The sequence below is a fragment of the Temnothorax americanus genome, unplaced genomic scaffold, assembly GCF_048541705.1.
Source record: "Temnothorax americanus isolate GAGA-0224 unplaced genomic scaffold, ASM4854170v1 Scaffold30, whole genome shotgun sequence".
In the NCBI taxonomy this organism is placed as follows: Eukaryota; Metazoa; Arthropoda; class Insecta; order Hymenoptera; family Formicidae; genus Temnothorax; species Temnothorax americanus.
In genome coordinates this window covers 612,558-626,479 of record NW_027509443.1, presented here as the reverse complement: position 1 = coordinate 626,479, position 13,922 = coordinate 612,558, and the positions used below count along the sequence as shown (strand labels likewise).

General features: G+C 44.3%; 2 protein-coding genes across 4 annotated transcripts in view; one reads left to right on the top strand and one right to left on the bottom strand.

The window, feature by feature from the left end:
• LOC143900822 (uncharacterized) overlaps positions 1-13,922 on the bottom strand; it is a 312,581-nt gene that overhangs the window by 148,953 nt on the left and 149,706 nt on the right. The gene's annotated exons all lie outside the window — the stretch shown is intronic.
• Hr4 (nuclear hormone receptor 4) overlaps positions 2,478-13,922 on the top strand; it is a 178,237-nt gene continuing 166,792 nt past the window's right edge. For 2 of the 3 annotated variants that reach the window (XM_077412557.1, XM_077412556.1), the window contains exon 1: positions 3,819-4,249. The gene's annotated coding sequence lies outside the window, so the exon portion shown is untranslated. Of the gene's footprint in view, positions 3,688-3,818; positions 4,250-13,922 lie in introns of those variants that run through there. The other variant, XM_077412554.1, reaches the window with a different exon arrangement.

The following is a 13,922-nucleotide window of genomic DNA, read 5'->3' as shown; positions in this document are numbered from 1 at the left end:
ACGTGTGTGAAGATCGTGACGTAGAAGAGTTATAGATCGTCGAAAACCGTGATGAATAACTGAATATGCTTATCAGTGGCCGAGAATGTTTCATTCGGTGTACTTACATAATACTATATAATTATGCTTGCTCATGTTGATGGGTGACGTCACTTTATAAGACCGGTCGTTAGAAAGTCCTTTTCTTAAATCGTCAGTAGAAAATAAATGACGCCGCGCGGTAGTATATGTTATTAATGTCCTATTGATGGCGGTTATGATAGGCTCCATCGGCCTCGATTACGTATGTATTGGTTTCCGCTTACGGAACCACTCTTCCGCGTTGATTCGTGTAACGTAACTTTGGAACGAAGAATATTATCGCGGAATTTATATGCCAACGGCGGAAGTCCCGCGGAAGCTTATTCGTTTTGCGTGATCCTCGACCGAGGCTGATTTTCAACCATCTCAAGGAGATTTCCTCCAAGTTTGAACGTCGCTGTATCGGAGAAATATCGTTCGCGTACGCATCGCTAATGGAACGGATTCTAAAGCCGGAAATGGACTGCCGCGTGATTATGCAAAATTCGTTTGTACCGAATCAAACGTGAGAAGCTAAATTCTTATTATTGGAATTAATCACATTGCCACGCTTCCTGATTTCACATACATTTATTCACTGCTCCATGTAGTTTCAATTTGTAACGTCACGCACTTTTAGCACAAGTGTACATGACTTTTCTTAACTACTTTTAATTCCCATTGTGTCAAAAGGAATCAGATTAACGTGCACTGTTATAATGTAAACAGGTCATATAAAATTCTACACGTTACTTACATGCGTCAAGGTACAAAAAAAATTAGCAAATAATATACCGGAGTTCAGAGACTGTCGCGTACGTTCGTCGGTTAATTCCGTTTAATTCGTTTTCTTTCGTAGGCACGCGTGACGAAATTAATAAAATACAACGTCGCGAAACGACCCTTATTTCCGTTCTTGGACCTAATTCTCAAGTTTTAATCAATCCTGAGATAAGATAAAAGACAATGGTTTCGCAACTGTTTGCCGTTCGGCGGCTTCGCGATCGCGAAGCATCTTTTCAATGAGCCATCGCGATACGCACGCGAGAGTGGATAATCGTAGCACAGGCGTGCGTAATATTCGACACGCGCGCGCGTCACGACCGGAGGCCGCGCATCGCGCGCGGACGCCGCGCCGCGGTTATAAATAAAACGCGCGTCGCGCGGACGGTGGTATATACGCCGCGCGTTACGCTCCTCTTCGTCGCTTCATGTAACAACGTGTCAATAAAAATAGACGACAGCTCAGGTCTCCACCAGGATTACGTGGATTTCGAAAAGTGCCGGGTCAATCAGTTTTATATAACACGTACGATATTATCCCTTTCTAAGAAACTGGGTCTGCGAACGAGATCGGTAATTGTGACATCGCGAGCAATCGCTTCAGGCATAATCACGATCGAAGAGAAAATAAGAGATCGATACCGTTTCGGAGATTAAGGTAGAATATATAGCTTCAATTTCTTTCTTACTGCCATGTTTTTTTTTATATATAATTAAAAGACAATAAGAAACTCCAGAAATTGCTCACAGTTTTCGCGATCCTTTGCGACGATTTCTACGACCGTTTGCAATTTCTCCGATTTTCTCCGGGCTCGCGTCGATTCGCGTGAAATTTACTCCACGGTGACGATCGTCCGAAACGTAAGTACGTCCAGGTGTCGTGCGTATACGGCATATCGCGCCGCATCAGCGACTATTCGCCGCGACTATTTTCGCGCCGTTGAAAAATAGGCGAGACTGCCCGTCTGCGGGTCGCGATTTCGCATGCAGCCGTCCGTCCGACGATGCGGCGCGACCGCGATCTCCGATATTGGATTAGCCGAGATCGTCTTGGGTCTCGACATTAGACGTCGGAATCATTGTGATTCTCAGGGTCCGCACTATATTCGTCGGTGTTTTTGCGCAAATCCAGCTCCGAGTTTGGCCGAGCAATTATTTTCTCAGCACTTTTTACGTCGTGATTATGCGAGGTCGAATAGCTGATATAAAATGTCTAATTCGCGAAAGACCATCTCGAAGTGTCTAGGAATACAGGAGATTATTCCAGATTGTGAGATAGCTATACATTCCGATGCCACGAGTCGAGCGTTTTCATTGTGAAATTCTAATTCGGAACTCTCAGTTGAGAAGATTAATTAGGTACGGTCGTGAAGCGTCTCGCGAGTTTAATCAGCTGGATCTGACTATCCGCTTTGAGAATCAGCTACTTTAATCCAACCGATTTCATTATCCGACCAGCAATGTTTGCTGGTTGCGAACCACCATAATCGTCACATCGTAGAGAATTGGATTAAATTATCAATTGTAATAACTGCTTTTGTCTACATTGTCTACAATCTATACGTCGGATCTACATTTCTTTATCTGTTATAGTTTAGTTAATCAGCTCTATCTGTTTAATTATACGTTCGCGTGCGATTATACCTTCCGTAGAGAAGAAAAAAGTTAATTTTTATCGATATAAAATTGAATAACTCAAAATTATAATCGCTATATTATATCTGGAATTATTGCCAGGTTCTCGTACAATCAGTCTGCTAGTCTTATTAACGTGATGTCACCTATGTCGATAGTGACTTAAATCATGCACTATAAAAGATTCGAGCGCGCACGAAGATCGTTCTCGATCGAGATTCGCGATTTAAGGCAGCTAATTGGCTGAGACGGCGGCCATTCTCGGTCTTCGTCGTCGGGATATCTCGCGATATCTCCCCTATTGCACGACCGCGTCCCGCAAACCTGAAACCGATTTCGCGTGGTTCACGTACCATGAATCATTTTCCCCACGTTTAGCGGACCCAGCGTGGAGAAATAGCCGAGCTTCCGTGGCGATCCGCGCTTGTCCGGCGACGGATATAACGAAGCGCGCCACTATCAAGGACCACGAAATGAACAGTGACAATCGCGAAGAGCGAAATCTGGGACTTGAGCGAGATCGAGGCCCGCCGTGTTCTCGAGAGCTGCGCGAGCGCCCTTGCTGAAAGTTATTCGAGTTATCCGCGAGTGACTGTTAATCGCGCATCGTCGAGGAACATGAGACACAAAGGCGGGAAGGGCAGTTAGTTTCGTTGCAAAAACGGCCGGCGTCATGTCCGCCGTTGATTCGCAGCGCAGAACTCCCCGCTTTCCGTGAGACAGCTCGATTTTTCCTGGTTCCGAAGGATCGCGCCGCGCCCCAGAGGAGGCGCTCGGCGCCAATTCGGAGCGACCGTTGGCCTTGACCGAGGCCGTGCGCCGGTCGCGACCGATCGAGGACCACGAAAACCGCTCGCCTAACCCGCACTCAATTAATAGCGACAATAGACAGACTGTTCTATCTCTTCGTCTCTTTCGAGAATTATTATCTAGCCAGCTGCCGACCGTTCCATCTCTCCTGCATCAGTGTCCAGAGTCCAAGAGAGAATCTGTACTCTCTCTCTCTCTCTCTCTCGGACTCTAGAAGCCCGAGACCTCGCCCGAGACCAACCGTCAGACCAGGAGATCCGGTGATGTTATCGTTACTACGTCACCGATAACGGTAATCCGCGTACGAGCGGCGCAGCGGCGTGGAGCGGAGAACCAGCGAGCGGGTAACCTTCGTCGTCGTGGTTTCGGAGCAACAAGAGCGCCACTTGGAATTTAAAAGTGAAACTGTGACACCACGTTATCTGGCGCCTTCTTCTCCCCTTCTTTCCGCCTCTACCATTCGCTGCCGCATCCTCTACTCTTTTCCTTAGTTTAGTCATTACGTAACTACGTTACCCCCCCCCCCAAGTCCCTGTCTCCTTCTTCCCTCTCCCCTCTCCCCCTGTGTGCTCCTCCACATCTGTGTTGATCGGCGCGATTCTCATTTCCCTCTCTTTCCTCTTTCTTCCGCGACTCCGCGAAGCGAAGCCGCGCGCGAAAGGGGAAAGAGAGGAGCGCGAGTGAAAGTGAATCTCGTTATGAATTTACAGAGTGATCGGTCGCTCGTTATATTGTGATCATACGTTGGTGAAGCGTTCGGATTAGATCGGTAACGATGATCGGCGTGCGCGAATCCGGTACCACCGGCAGCAGCAGTAGCAGCAGCAGCAGCTGAAGCCGCTCGACCGACCAGGCGTCGACCAGGCGGAACTTCCGCGACCGGGGATTTAGAGGGGTGAGAAGAGGAAGTGCTACCCAGCTGGCGCTCACGTTGATGGCCGATCATCGACGAACCAAAAATGTAAGTTGCTTTAACGATACACACCACGTATTCATTCTCCGCTTCAAATAACTCGCTCGTGCGAAAGAGCGACCTTTGTAGCGACGATTGCGCGAGGGATGGTCCTTACGGATCTCTCTTACGATATAGATCACTTCTTGTTATGCATGTATATAAAACAAACAACTTAATTTGATCTCATCTTGATTAATTATTGTCGTTGATCAAGCGATCTCGTTCTTTGGACAATTTGGTCCGAAAGAACTCAGAGAAAGTTAATAGTACATTTTTCATCAGCTTCTAAAAAATTTATAAGTTTACTTTTGATTTTTTAAATTGAATATAAACTACAATATAATTCGATAATGTGACATAGAAACATGGAAGAAAAATTTATAATTCGGTATGAAGAATAGGACAAGGAAAGCCGTAACAGGATGTTCGTGTTTTATTATTTTTAATAGACAAATATTATTCCAACCATAATATATATATATATATAAACTGTGGTTTATATTTAATTAAAAAAAAATAAAAAATAAACTTATAGATTTTTAGATTGTGATCTAATCACAATTTGATAATGGGATGTATTAGAAACATGGAAGAAAAGATTTCAAGTTTATTTTATATCAATGTATATTTAATGTACAACGTTTGATATAACACGGTGAACAACATTTTTCCTAAAATAGCCTTTTCAAATACAGTAGGGGAGACCGGGGCTAACTCGACACAATTTTTTCAAAGGCAATTTTCAACAATTAATTAAAATTTTCAAGCAAATTTAATGGTACACATTTAAAGAGCGTTTCTTCAGGTACAAACGTGCTTAAGGAAATTTTGCTGTACGTCGCTTAGTTTTGCCCGAAAGCTCGATGAAAGAGTAGACCATTTTCGAGAGATCAGAAAAATTACTCTTCGCTATCAAAAACGCTTATGTCGCGTTAAAACGTACATTATAACTCAGAATGTTACAAAATTCCGTTGACAATACTGGCACATAAAGACGCATTTACAGTAGAAAAGGCAAGTTTCTACGATAGATTTAAATTGGCAAAAAGCCTAGTGTCAAGTTTGCCCCGGTGTCGAGTTAGTCCCGGTCTCCCCTACTTATACTTGCCGCCGTTTGTCTATAGATTGAAAAGAAAGTTGGTTTATGATAGTTCGTGATGCCAGCTATATTTTATACTGACAATTCAGTTGTTTTTTCTACGATTGCAACAAAGATGTGAAACGCAATCCAAACTATTTCATCTTACCGGTTTATCCCTCGTTGGTGTGCCATCATCGAAACTGCGTTACATCCGTGACATGACGCTAATGCGACTTAATTTACATATAAATTAGTTTCCATGAATTTCGCGACAGATTACAAATAGGTACACACATACGAGTTTTGATTCGCGCCCGCGATTCCGCGGTCAGTCGCATATCCCGACCATTCGCCCGACGTCTATATTAAACCATTGTAATTATCGAGGCGAGATCCTGTTAACGATATCAAACCCCCCCGCCCCCTATTTAACAATCCTAGATCACGATCAATGGGATCGTCCGCGTGCACTCTATAATACCGCTGTATAATTCAAGCAATCGTCAATCCTTGTAAAGATCCATATATAGACGATTTGTGTATACCGGGAAGCGCGGTCGTCACACGCCCCATTCGCGCATCGGAGAGTAATCTCGGTCCGGCGAACGACCGCGCGCGACGGCGAAGGGGAGAAGGCGAGGAAAGCGAACGGGAAAACTGTTTCTCTTGACGACCAGGGGACACACTTGTCGTCGCTCGCATCGAGTTTCTCTTCTTCCTCGACGCGTCATTGCGCTTTTGTGTCTCGCGACTTATTCGTTTCCGGACACTGGCAAGGCGGCCGCGACGCGACAACGGTATGGAGAGCGTTTCCCTCGCCGTGAAAACGTGAATTTGTCGGTTCGTCGTCGAGGGATTGCTCCGGGCCCCAGCGAAGGGCGCCGGGACGCGGAAATCGTTTTCCCGGCGTTTGACGCGCTTCTGTCCGCGCATCGCCTGTCCCGATCTCTATTCCTATTGTTAGTAGGATTATGAATTACCTCGACGGGCTGAGAAAATCGGACTAAATCCCTGACTCTCGACAACCACAACGGATTCGCCATTTGTAACACTGTAATACTCTAATTTCAAACTCACTCGAAATCTTTTACAAAATCAAAAGACAAATTCAGGAAATTCGTTAACCGTGGTTATAGATATTGTGTAATTTTTCGCCTTTTTCTATACGTCACGCGAGGTTGAATCTAATAGACGAGGGGCCGGTATCACAGTCTCCGATTAACGTGATTCTCCCTAGATTCTCCGATTAAACTCACTCTTCGTCTCTTTCTAGGGGGATAGTTAGAAAGAGATGCAGAGTGAGTTTAATCGGAGAATCATGTTAATCGGAAACTGTGATACCGGCCCAAACTGTCGAAAGGAATTTAGAAGAAAGCTTGTAAAATTTGTAAACGTTTGGGGGGAAAAAAAGCGTAGAAGAAGTCGGATTAAAATCTGATTAAAGACGCATTATAGAGACTGGCCGTAACTCGGCGCGTGCCATGGATTTCACCTCATCCGGTAAGTTCCGGGGAGCAATCTACCAGTGCCGTAAGCCGCACACGCGCGCGCGTGTACTTCGCTTGTCCGCACGGATATCGAAAGTTTTTCACGAGAGAGGCTGCGGGAGAAATATTCATATAACGCGCCTCTCTTCGTGCGCGATACGGAGCAATGAACTGCAGCCGAGGAGCGATGAGGAGAGGGCGCGCGCGGGCGACGCGATAATCAGGAGGAACGGAGAAAGGGTGAGAAAGGGAGCGAAGAAAGGGGATGGGGCGGGGAGACGAGAGGGATACACAGGCAGGGCAGGTTAATTTTGTACCGATGATCGCCCCGACGTATGCGACTCCGCACGAATGCCGGCCCGTTATGTAGGTTAATCCATGCTCGAAGCGAATCGATCTGCGCGCAGGGGAATCGTGCACTGGTCGGGTTAACGAATGGGGTAGGTTAGGGGCCGAGAGAGAGAGAGAGAAAGAGAGAGAGAGAGAGAGAGAGAGCCGCATCCTGCGGCATGCACTCACGCGATTATTCTCTCTGATGTGTCCCGAGCGAGGTTTGATTAACGCGCAATAAGCAGACCTTCGCGGCGATGCGCGCCGCGTCAGTTGACATTTCGGAGAATCCTTTATCGTTGACTCTACCGCAGTCCGATAGTATCGGGAGATGAAAACGACGGCTATCTTGCCGTCCCGATGCAAAATCTCTTCGGCAAACCTGTTGCGAGAAGTGCCCCGCCGAAAAGTAAAGGAAAATGAAGTAGCTATCGCGGCCGCGCTGTATTATAGTTACACCTCGCGGAATCGTCTTGAAGATACGTATCGTAGTGCGATAAAATAGACGGCGTGAAATATCTGATTTAGATACAAGTAAATAATGATAATCAAATATATGGAGATTAATAATCGAGATAGATAGACTTGTCTCTCTCGCGATTGAAAAACAACTTCACCTGCAACGTCGTTCTAACAAGCCGACTCTTGAATCGACTTCAAAACGATGTTCCGCGATCGAATCTCTCTGAGGAGCGTTTTGTTGCTGTTGCATTTCTGATGTGCAACGCAGTGTTCATTTATCTCGTTTCCGGTCTCGGCACACGTCGACCATGCAAAAATACATACGCCGCGAATGCTCGCGGATATATCTTCGCATAATTTTCCAGCCAGCCGGTCAAGAAACCAAGTTTCTATATAATAAATCAATATTTGTGTGTATAATTGATAGTAAATGAAATAAATACTATCGCACATATACTTCTTACTAATAATTGTTAATTAAAAACATTGACGCTCTCTTTGATAGGATAAAAAAATACGAGACGTCTTGCGTATCACCAGCTGATCTTTTGACATGACAATAAATTTATCTCAAAGTATGAGAGGATTTCTTACAAATCCCCGAAAAGCACATCGTTTGTGCATTGAGCCTTCACGGTTATTGATTCGCGAAGCGTGGAAATTTGCCAAATTCCGGAAATACGTCGTTAAAGTGATTTTAAGTGGAAAAAATCGTGTCGACGTCCGATTGTATTTGGAAGTTATCGATATGTTTCAAAAAGAAAACGTGTAAATGATCAAGTGGAGGATATGTTCATCAGCGTGCAATGACAGTTACCGTATTATGACTAATATTGACTGCTCAACTTCAGGATTATCACATCAGGCTTGTCATTGCATCAAAATGAGATGAACAACTTCTAACAACTTCGCAGAAGTTCAAAATTATATCCATATATAGCTTTAAAGTCTCGTACGACTCTCTTAAAATATTCTATTCATCTCTCAATTCATATATGGTTAAGAGATAGGATTAATCATAAAATTATTTAGACGAAGAATTGGGTTTATACGTCACATTGTCATAAAGATCTCGTTGTCGATTTGAGTAGTCCGACGTTCCGTTTAAAAAACTAACGTAAAAACATTAAAAAGTAGCCTATATCCGGCTGCTGATAAACTTAACAATAATTCAACCAATAAGAATCCGCCAGGCACTCTTTTTCTTCGTCGCAAAAATAAGACTCAGGTTTGTTCAAACGGTAAGATATTCATCGGCATCAGAGATATTGCTTATTGTCGTTTTTTCCTTAAATTGATGAACATAATGTCAATCAAACATTTCATAATTTCTCTTAAAGATATACTTCCCCGGCGATACCGGACGTATAAACCTGCTCTGATATTTAGGTGCTCCGACAGAATTCTGATAAAGTGACGGTATTGTGTTTATTACCCTATCGTAAAAATCGTGACGTGTGATGAAAGAAAGTCGTCATATCCGACACCTCATGGGAGCGAGCCACCGTCGGCGAGAACAGAAAGAATCTCTTTCTCAGATTGTCGGCTTTCTGATTGACGCGTTAATTAAAGGCCCGGCCGATTAAACCGCCATGATTGCACAAGCGCGCTCACGGAAGAAAGCAATTCTGCCGCAATTAACGCACGCGCGAGTGCCGTACCTGTCCGCTACTTAACCCAGAATTGGATGTAAGGGCGCATGCGGGAGCGGGTGAAAAATAAGAGCTCTCGCCGCATTCGCCTCGGACGGGTCAAAGGCAAGGGATAAGGGCCGGTTTCGCGGTGCGGGACGAGAGAGAGAGAGAGAGAGAGAGAGAGAGAGAGAGAGAGAGAGAGAGAGAGAGAGAGAGAGAGAGAGAGGAGAGAGAGAGAGAGAGAGAGAGAGAGAGATCGAGGAGGCATATCGGGCAACGGTAACGATCCCACTTTCGTGCAAAGGAAAGCGATCGTTCTTTCGACCTCACGCGAGGGGCTTTCAGGCGTGCGAACGGGAAAAGTTGCGCGCGGAGAGTGAGAGGCAGGCGCGCGCTCCTTTCTCTCTTCCCGACCGCAAACTGCCTTTCTCCCTTTTTCTTCCGCGATCGACGTTTCCTCGGCGCGGCGCGGCGCGGCGCGGCGGCCTTCCGCGGATTTTCGTGATTTCCAGAGCGGAGAGGTCGACCGCTTGAAGAAGCTTTCGATCAAGGAGAAGAGCATACATACTGCATGGCCGAGACGTATTATAACCGAGAGAAACATAGAGATGCTACGAGAGACGAAACGGTAGAAGTACTGGAGAGGTATAACGAAGCGAGCTAGGCAGAGAGAGAGAGAGAGGAAGATAAAGTAAGGAACGGGTGCACGGAAGAAGAGAGAGAGAGAGAGAGAGAGAGAGAGAGAGAGAGAGAGAGAGAGGGGACGGAAGAGAGGGAGGGAACGCGGAGACGAAGAACGACACCGCGCGATGTGTACGACAGGCAGCGGTGCGCTGCTACTCCGCTCGCTCGATGTGTCAGTGTGTGTCGCGCTGGAGGCCGGCTGAGGTCGATGGCCTCGCGTTCGGCCGCCACCGTCGGCGCTCGGTCGCGCTCGGCACTAGGTCAGTGATGGAGTCACTGGCCGCCCCGAGCGTCGAGGCAATGACACCGAGCACGCCGTTGCCGCCGCACCGAACGGCCCGGCGCGCGCGCGGCGCGGCGTTTCCCCTCCGTTTTCCCCGCTCGGCGTCCCTCCCCTCCCGCGTGCGTTCGGTACTCACTCTCCCCCCCCCCACCACCACGAGAAGGAGGACGGTGACGGCAGCGCCGCGGCTATCCATCCCACACCGATCGTCCCCCTACCCCTACCCTCGTCCCGATCGCGCCTCTCCTCTCAACCTCGTCGTCACCCCCGCACACGCGAGAGGGAAGAGAAGAGAGAGACGGAAAGAAAGAGCGGGAGGGAGGGAGGGAGGGAGAACCACCGATGCCGCCGGCACCGACACCGCGCGCGCCACGCTCGGAGCATGTATATGCTGCCGCGATGCAAGATCAGAACCTGCCCTTCTCGAATTTTGTTCAGAGCGCACCCAACTTTGTTGCAATTATGATATATATATAATTACAACGTCGCACGCTATGCAATTTGTTTAGAAATTAGCGCGTGAAAAAGAAAGAGAGAAACCTGGATAATAATAATATAATAATATGATACATGTGATTTTATACATATATATAATATACATATGTATCATCTGTCTCACATTATCTTTTGCTGTAAAGATCAGTTTTATTTTCATCCTTTTGATTATTCATATCTTTAATAGCGTATATATAATCATATTGTCTACGATGTTACACCGTCAGTTTTAAGCTATATGTACTTCGAACCTTGCTTTATACTTCACATCTTATATATACGAACCTCGTATTTAATTCTCATACTTCTGTATAGCTATACTAATTAGTATCATTAAATACTATCTTCCTCATATCAGCCTTCATGTCACGTATATATTTGTTCTTCTGAAGTTTAGTTTAATCGCTATTACTGTTCTTCATAAATTAACAAAGATATAACAGAGATATTGATATAGATAGTGTCGGGATATCGTAACATTTCATATTTTACAGCGTTATCTCATTTTGGCAACATATACGTATAAATGGCTCAATGATGTAATTCAATTGCTCTTCATTTATTCTGGTTTGTACAAACAAAAAAGATCTTTGTAAATATTTCGATATTTCGTCCCTCTTGGTTGACAAACTTTTTCATAGAATATTGTATGTACCATTTATGTTCCATTTTTGCATTCAATGAGATCTTCATCATGTTTTGCTATTGGCACATAATTTCATCGTAATGTTCGTAATACTTTTGCGACAAGCTTCGATGAATTGTTGCATCAATAATTAAATTTCCGAACCATATATTCTCAAAAATAAGTCAAGAATTCAAAAGCACCTTCCTCAATTTTCTTAATTTTTTTTTCCAGTCTGCTCGTTTTTTGATTCTCTGAGCTTTCCAGCCTCGAGGCTATAATAATCTGATGTCAAAAATGGAATTTACCTGCTTCGCTTTAGAGAAGATTCCGATCTTTTATCCGGTATCTCATTCTCCTTATCCGATTGCTGTCGGAAAACGCGCATACCTATCCCTTCTGCCGCAGCCAGCAATTCGCCGTTCTCTCTCTCTTTCCACAATTCGCTATTATAAGCTCCGTGACGTTATTTTTAATCGTCATCTATATCGCGGAGACGAGCGCCGGCGCGGCCGCTGCGTTCGTTCGTTCGTTCGTTCGTTCGCGCTGAATATGCCGGGAGGGGAAATGACTCGTGACGAGTTGAAATACCACTTTCTGTAACGTATGCGGGAATGTCGCAATCGCTGGCGTCGTGGATGGTGATACTTTGAGCCATTTGTCGCGGGTGTAGCAATCGAACATACTTGTCGCGCGCGGATCTTATCGGCTTTGTAGGTGGCGGCGAGTGGCAGTAAGGTCACATAGCGCGTGCCAATTATAATAGACACTTCGTGGACATAAATGTTAATACGGGCGGAAAACGGCAATCAGGCGTAATTCGTATTTTTTATTCATATACCGGACCGTACGCGATCTGTGTTAAAAAGTCGAACGCACTATTATATATATATTTTGCAAGACAGATAATATCGTATATATTTAGAACAAAATAAGATAAGACCTGCGCCTTTATCTGTTATAGTTGGCTTTAATGGCCGTGGGCGTGTTTGTGGGCGTGAAAGAAATGTAAATAGCGGAATGTATCCGGCGCTTATGGCTTTCCCGCATATGTAACGGCAAAAATATTCGAGGATTCATCACTTATACAATACGGCTCGTTAGATAAAATATAGACGAAGATTGCATTGAGCTCGAAACAATGCGCGAATCCTATCGCAAGAGTGGCACCGCAACAATAGAAGTACTAATACCGAATCCGATGACTCTCATAGGAGAACTTCTACAGAAGTTGTAGCATGTTTCAAGATGTTGGGTGCGCGTGAAAAGATTAGCATTAAAATTCATCATAAAATAAAATTACGTTAGAAAGTTAGTCTATTACAAATTTTAAAGAAAGCAAATTTTTAAAAGAGTGGATTAATAAGCAAAAATTATAATGTTACATGAAGAACAGTTTTGTTGAAGTACCTAAAAATTTAACTAGATACAAATCTGAAAGTAATTTTGTTTTGTTTGTTGAACCATTAAAATGATGGGTTGTTAGAATGTAAACACTTTTTTTAATAGAGATATTATAATTATGTTTGAATTTCCCTACACATAATTATTTTGATGGTCCAACAAAGTTATTTTCAAATATATAAGTTTTAGATACATTAACAAAACCATTTCCACAATAAAATCACAAAATTATTAGTTAATTATTATTAACGTAAATAAAAAAGTTAAATAAGTTTCTATTACAATAAAAAAATTCTAAAAATTATCCTAATTATTATATTTTTATTTTTTATTTAAATGTATAATGTAGCACCGATTATTTTATATTTACACAGATATGAGGACAGAAACGAACATAAATTCCACGGTGATCATCGATGCATTAAAACGCATCGCGAATCGGACAAACATTTTTAATCGCGCGCGGACATCGTATTTTAATTCACGTGATAAGATCACAATTTTCTACTTGATTTGAGAAACCACACGTATACTACCGAATGGAATCGCGTACTGTGATTACGTATAGAATCAGTTTTCCGATGGGATACTTAAATCCAGCTGCATCGGGGAAACTCCGTTTTAAATTCGCCTGATCGCGTTTCTCTCGTATAGTTAAGCTCCTCGCCGGATAACGCGGCCATCGATTCCCATAAAGACCAGGCATTTGGGCGACTCGTCACGGGACGCACGAACGTGTTTTCCGATTAGCGTCTATTCGCAATACGGGACGGAGCTCGGAGTATATATACACGTTAGCCCCTTATTGTCTACCGTTATCGCGATCGCAGCGGCACCGGAATCATATAGGCGATTTGCGGTGCTCGTTATCGACGACTGCCAATCGTGAGAAAGTCGTTTTACGTCGAACGCATGAACGGAGTAACTATTACCGGTTGCAATTACCTACACCGCCTGTCGGATTCGCGATAACGCGCCGTTCCGTTGTGCTGGATGACCATTAAACAGAATCAGAAAAACTCGCCGAGGGCGCAATTGACCGATTATCACTGGAATAAAATCGGACGAGTCATTAAGGATCGAGGATGACAGATTCGATAATTGATAGATAATTATGATAATTAAATATTTCCACAATTATCTAATAACAGTCTGACGTTTATGCACAAGTTCCACTACGTTAGCCGTAAAAAA